This window comes from Uloborus diversus, chromosome 9 (assembly GCF_026930045.1).
Source record: "Uloborus diversus isolate 005 chromosome 9, Udiv.v.3.1, whole genome shotgun sequence".
NCBI classification, from domain to species: Eukaryota; Metazoa; Arthropoda; class Arachnida; order Araneae; family Uloboridae; genus Uloborus; species Uloborus diversus.
Genome location: NC_072739.1, coordinates 81,716,704 through 81,724,368, shown reverse-complemented (window position 1 = coordinate 81,724,368; position 7,665 = coordinate 81,716,704).

Sequence of the window (7,665 nt, the reverse complement as noted above, 5' to 3'; positions counted from 1 at the left end):
TTTTCTGCACAAAAAGGATTTCCTTTAAGTAAATCTAATACTTTTTTATGCTTACATTATGCTGAGTGGTCTGGATGTAGTCAAAGCTTTAAAAAAAGGAAGAACACTCTTCGATTAACAGTCAACTTATCCGAATGATAACTCTAGCCTGCATAAAGGAGTCGAAACACCAAGTAGCATTCCCACTGCATTTATTTTATTACGTTTGTATGTTATGAGTACATGTAATGCGTAATACTAATATAAATTTGATATTATATCGGACAGCCCAAACTTGCCCGAAGTTCAGATAGTTTATAGCCGAACGCTCTACCGAAAAAAACTTATCAATTTAACCGAACAACTAAGTCCAGTGCTTTTAAGCTTTATTAAAATATGAACACACACACAGTTTTTTTTTTTTTTTTGCTGAAAGCGACGTGAAAAATGGAAAACTGCATTAGAACTTTGCTTTTAAAAAATGCATAAGAACTACAGGAAGCATCAAGGTTTTGAAACAGCAAGGGGCGTTTTCGAAAACTTGATTTTTCGACCGTAAGTCTATTTTTCTTCATTAGCCAGCCTGATAAGTTTTATAATGAGAAGGGAATAATATATAAGATAAGATATTGAAGAAATATTTTTTTTATTCTTGAAAATTTTTACAATTTGTTACCGCAGGCTGCTTGAACCGTTATGACTTAGGTGGCAGCACGTGTTCATCATTTAACAGCACGGTTAAAATACAAAATAAATTGAACTATGCTCTTTTTTAAGCGTAGCTTTTCGAATGTAGTAAAAATGTGATAAGCTATTTGTTTTTTGTTTTTTTTTTTGCAAAAAGAAGAAAAAATATATATTTTACCCTTCAAATTGAGGTAGTAATTTTTTTATTTGTACAAAGAGTCAAAAACTCATTAGAAGAATATATATTTCAATATATGATTTATTATTTTTTTCTGAACAAAAAACACTTCTACTGTAGTCTGAAATCTTAAACCTGTTACTTATATTTTCGCTTACATTATGCTTTAATTTTCTTACCAGAGCCAAAGCATAAAAAGAAAAAAAAAAACATACGATTCCGAAGTAATTTAGCACAAAGTCACTTCAAGTTTTCGTATCAGCAAGGAGCGTTTCCTTCTCATTTACTGTATTCCTTTACAGTCGTTATTCACTTAATTAAGTGTTCATTCTCTAATTTTTTGTTGCAGATTGTCCGGCCGTGGGCCCGAACACGCATTCTCCTGGTTACGAAGAGAACGCTCTGCCGATCAAGCTATTCAGCTCTGTCGGTCATAGCACAAATTAAACCCAGTAAGCAAAATATCTTGCCTCAGCATTGCATAAAGGTTGACATGCAAGAAAAATTATCTTGCATTAATGCTGCCTCAATATTGTTATGTTACTCCATTTATGCTGTCAGCAGGCTGCCACAATATTGACTGACAAGGTGTATGCAGCATAATATCAGGAAAATATCAAGGTAGGCTGCTTTTGTAATATTGCATACGTATTGATATGAGAGGATAATATCAAGATGTTGTCATGACAGCATGAAGTCAAGGTCTAGGCAAGATGATCTTGCTTTTGTAATCTTGCATACGTATTGATATGACAGGATAATATCAAGATGTTGTCATGACAGCATGAAATCAAGGTCTAGGCAAGATGATCTTGCTTTTGTAATATTGCATACGTATTGATATGACAGGTAAATGTCAGGATACATTGACATGCCAGTATGAAATCAGCACGTTTGCAAGGTGTTTTATCCATTTATTTATTTGTATTATTTTCACTTTAAACTCGAGAATTAAATTTCATTCTTTAATTATTTCTGTTATTCTTCAAGATAGTTTTCTAGCCTAAGAATATTTTCTTAAAGCTGACATCTGATCGGAAATTCATATAAAGGTATTAATAGTACTCGCAATTTAATTTAAAAAATGAAACTTTCTTCTTTTTGCGTAATACTTGACTTATTTTTTAAATTCATGCTTCTAATTGTACTATAAAGACATAAAATGCCTAGTTAGGAATAATTGCGGAAGGTTTTATAGCGCATTTAAGAGTAAAGATAGCAAAATAATAAATAAATAAATACAATAAAGTACATTTTCAAATGGATGTCAGCATTGAAAATATCCCATGGACAAAACATATGAATTTATCTTAAAGAATAACATAAATAACCATTGAATAAAATTAATCTTACTCGTGAGATTGAAGTGATAATACGAAATTCTGGGCTTTATGTCCTTTGTTTCGAAGTCTAGGGACGAAAAAAGTTATTTTCGGCCATTTCTAACATTGATCGCACATCGTCTGCGATATGACTTGTTTAGTACTATATTAATAAACAAATGCAAATATCAGTCATTCATAAGTTATTCCTAAAACAATACTATTCCACACTAATAACTAAGCAACCAACTTCACGAAGCCTAAAAAATGCAACGCCACGTGCAGCTCCTCTGAACCGACTGAATCGATGTGCCGGCAATGCGAGGGACGCTGGGTAGAAAGAACTGTGCGCATGCGCAAGTATCAACGAAGGTCCACCTGTTCTATTGTGTACTAATCACCTTGACGGCGACAGCATGAAATCAATATCATCTTGACGGCGTCAACATGTATGCAATGTTGTTATTGTAAGGTAATATCAATATTGATATTTTAAGCTGAATGCAATGTTGCATACGTGTTGTTATTGTAATATTGCTTTTTAATCTTTGTGCAAGCTTTATGCAGTATGAAACACGTCAATATTGATGCCGTCAGTATGATATCAAGATCTGTGAAGGTTGATGCAAGAAATTTTGCTAGTGGGGAAGTTATAAGTTTAACCGAAAACCTCATTCTGGTTCTTTAAAAAAAATTTTTCGGCTGAAATAACAATTTTTAGACAGCGGGTCTATTTTTCGTCAGTAGCCAGCACAATAAGCTTTAAAATAAGGCGTAAATCAAAGAAATCGATCAAGAATTGAGGAAAATCTGGCGTAGAAACCAAAAACAGGCTACAGAAATAATATATAAGGATTTTAAGATAACACCATTCGTAAAACAAAGGATCTTAAATTTTCAGTCACTTCCAAAACTTTTTGGTGCGTTCCATACTCTCAAAATTAGCTCCCTCTTCTCTCGCATGAACAGAATTCGCTTCGGAAACCTGAGCGCATTCCATTCTACAATATTGAAATTCCGTAAACTTTCTAACAAATTTAAAAAATATTTGTAAGAAGTAGATGCAACAGCAAAAGCCTTTTTCTAAACCCCCTGCAACTTTTAATTCCTCTTCATCTTCCATAATGAAAGCCATGTAACTGAGCCCTGATGAATTGAGTCTGCAATCTCTCTATTTATCCGTTGCCGAGAGTTCCAGGTTTTTTCTTGTGTTTTTCCTGTTTAGAGTCTCAATTTTAGCTATTCTTTACTTTTCCCAATCTCTCTTTCGGATTTTCTTGGGCTAAAGTAGGTCGTAATTTTTAGCTTAAGAGGTATGTTGTCATTGTCAATTAAAAAAAAAAATAAACAAATAAACAGAAATGAGAAATACAGTAAACTCGATTATCCGCGGGTCTTATAACATTTTTTTTTTCTTCGACGGTGGTGACTTATGATTATGTTGTTGTTTGTTTTTATCTTTTTCATATGTTTTTTGCAATCAATGTTATTGTTTTTAGCTATAACTTTTCTGTATGTGTGAGTTTTATTCCTATACTAGAGGCCCATCCCGACCTAGTTCGGGTTGAAAAAAGCTATCTTTCTTAAATAAATATTATAAAGGTACTATTTAATTTGTAAATTTATAGTCAAAAATATATTTTCTTTCACTTTTATGAGGTTTGAAACAAATTGATTTACCTCATTTCCAGATCAAAAGAGACCAACATATACGTAATTCCCACTGAACAGTACAATCTTCCCGTATGTAACGTCTCACTACGTATTGTATAGTTGTACGTTGATGATGGTAATGGCATGAGAAATTTTAATTGGATATTGTATTCGCTTAAATTGGAAAGGAAAATATGCGTGGACAATGGGAATGCAAGGAATATGAGCAAATGATCTGCTGCTGCTGCTGTAAGAACAACACTCGAAATAATATTATTCTGTAGTGAATTTCATTGGGGTTGAACTCCATTGAACAGCTTAAACAAATTAATTTTGCGCAATAAAATTATTATGATATCACCTTTAAGAAGCATGAAGAGAAGTTCAGAGGAGTACTCTATTAAAGAAATCCTCACAATTGCTCGTTTTTTCTTGTTAAAAATACGGAATCTTTTTGGAGGAGATACTCAAAGTAGTTTAATTGTGAAATGGTCAGCGTATATACCTCTAATTAAAGTCCCTGTAGTTCCGTAAAAAAAAACATCGCAGGTTGATTTTTGATAGTGTTGAATTTTTTAATTTTTTTCCAGTTCCACCGGATGTGCCGATCAACATTAATTTACGTTCCTGGTTTTCGTGTACCAATCATGTTTTAATAGAATTTTTTCGTTGATTCACTGCGACGGTGGCAAACGAAAGTCTCCTGTTGAGTGTCCGCTTCATTCAAAAATTTTCCCTTTAGTTTTTATATCACTTGACATTGAACGACAAACTTAGTATTTCTGCTGACGCTCTCCTTGTAATATGTCGTCAAAGAGATCTTTTTTAAATGTTTTTCATAAAGCAATAGGGTTTAAAAGTTGACATAAAAGTTAAAATAGTTGTAAAATATTATCTGAGTTTAGGAACGGAGTCAGAAAGTTACATCTATAAACTAAGGTTAGTTCCCAAGGTATGTCGCCATCTATATCACCAAGTACTTCATATTCTGCCTGATAGGTTGGCAGGATCTTTAACTGTTAATCGACTTCGTAAATATAAGTAGGACCACAAAAATATTCCAATTCTTATGTGACCGAATTCAGATTAGCTATTAGAATCAATATTGTATATTCTACTAAGAGGTGAGTATTTCTCAAGCTCGAGATGCCTTTTAACCTGTTGTACTCGGAAACTTGCTTTTTTCATATGCCTCCATTTTTTTCTAGCAATTTCCTTTTAATGGGCTATTTGTGTGCTGTATTATTTAATTATATTGTTTTTAAATGCTTAAATACGGTCATCATGAAGAATATAGTTCCGCAAATAATTTTTATTTATTTTCTCCTCTTCTTTCTCAAATTCTTTCCTATCCACTGTTTTTTGTTCGTTGTTGTTTTAACTTTTAACTTTGAAAATACGATAATTGTGAGCAATTACTCTTTCGGTTAATAATTTTCTAAACTAAATGAACTTAACTGAATGCATGCAAAATTATGGTTCCTTTTTCAGCTTGGACCAGGGGCCTCTGCAGCATCTCCGCCCACCGGCCTCTGCAGGCTCGTCGGAATCCGCTTTTCCAGGTCGGAGGCGTCCTGTACACATACATGCTCACACACATACACACTTACATATACACACACGCCTACGTGCATACACACAGGTCTATGCACGCACACAAGCCTACAGATGCATGCACGCGAGCCTACGCGCACACACACAACTATACACATGTAACTGTCCAGGAGGATGGGCAAGCTTCGGTGGACAGGAACCGTTTCTAGAAACAATAACTCCAATGAGTAGGGCCCTATCGCAACTCGTGATTGAGAAACACATAATTTGAATTCAAAATGTCAGAATTCAATTTTTTTTTTTTTTTTTTTTTTTTGTCAGCGGAATGGATTGGCATGCAATGGGCCATATACGAACCGCGAGCCTCACCTTTTTCAACCTCTTGTTTATATGGTAGTCGACTACGGAGAATTACCTCTTTTCATATGTGGTGTAAGGTGTAACCATATTTTTTTTCAACCTCTATGAACATAACACAGTTCTAGATCGAGAAGCAAACTCGTCTGGTTATCGGGATGGTCAAATTATCCTAAGTGACAGGTTTCACGGTTTTACCTATTTTTTGTGACATGAACATTAACTATGACGCTTTGCCTATAAATATTCCAGTTCATAAGGCAAAATATGATATTTTATATGTTTCAATGGGGTTGCATCTAATAGGTAACACTTTAATAAGAATAAGAGGGGAAAAAAAGGAAAGAAAACAAAAGGGTTTGAAACTGAAAAATATTTTCGTTCAAAAGTTACACATTCTGGAGAATGACCCATATAGAGATCTAAAACTTTCATGAGAGTATATGCATGGCCAATTGAATCAAATAAAAATAGATAAATAATGGAAGAAAAATTTCGGATATTTTGATCGATAACAAATGGCTCCTTCGGATTATAGTTATTTTTTTAATTCATTGGCATATAGTAAAAGAAAGTTGTTTTTGAAAAAAAGACTGATTTTTTAAGAACATGCACAAGTACATAGTGAGTAAAATTTTAGTTTCAGAAAATAAATATTATACAATCTATAACGAAAAAAATCGACGCACCAAGAAGGAGTGATTCGATTGAGACGAAAATTGGTTGATAGGAAGACAATGCACAGAATAGTAAATGATTAAATTCTCAGAACAATTGAATAATTTATGTCAGAGTTACAGTAACAAGTTCAATAAGGTATTGACCCGCCTCTAATTTGAATACAAGCTGAAACACGGCGTGGCAAACACCGATAAAGCTCCGTGTCCTGTGGTATTTCCGGCCAAATTCGCTCCAATTGTCGGACGAGGTTATCAACATTCCTTGCCAGATGCAATCGCCATCCCATCATATCCCAGACATGCTCGATGGGAGAGAGATCTGGCGATCTAGCAGGCCACGAAAGAGTTTGACAAGCTTGCAGACAGTTCATAGCAACACGTGCCGTATGTTATCTGACATTGTCCTGCTGAAAACCAGCCGAGGGTACTGCAAAAGGAACGGCAGCAAAACAGATCTTAGTATGTCGTCGACGTACCACTGTGCAGTAAGTGTACCTCTAATTACGACCAAAGGGGTCCAGTTATCAAAAGAAGTGGCACCTCAGGCCATAATGCCTTGTTGAGGACCAGTGTGGCGTGCAAAAGTGAAACCAGGATCCCCCCCCCCTGCCCTGGTGTCTCCAAGCACGTCTTCGATGATCGTCATGACACAGTTGGAAGTGGGATTCGTCGTTAAAGACTATATGTCCCCAGTCGGCACCATTCCAACCTGATCGAGCCATGCACCACTGTAATCTGGCTCGGCAGTGTGTAGACGTCAGGGGCAGGTGGTATAACGGTCGGCGCAAGTGTAGATTTCGCTGTCCCAACCGTTTGTAAATGGTCATGATTGACACTGGTGTTTGGGTTCAACGTCTTGTGGCTCATAAAGATGAAGAAAGCGCTGGGACAGCTGATCGGACAATCACTCTGTTATCACGATCTGTTGTGAGTGACCCAAGGTCGACCGCTACCATCCTGACGCTAAACTCTGCCATTTCCACCCATCCTTTCAGCATCTTCGAATCGTCGCATCGCTTCGACTCAAATGACGGGCGATTCTCCGATTTTACCAACTGGCCTCTTTCAACCCAATGATACGACCTCTTTTAAACTCTGACAGTTGCACGTAATGAGCACGAACAACTATTCATTCTTTGGACACCAAATTTTAATCAATTACATATCTGGTCAAAACACTCATGCATACGAAATTTCAAAGCAATCGAATGATTTAAGCATATAATATGAAATGGATTCATTCCACTCAAAAGCA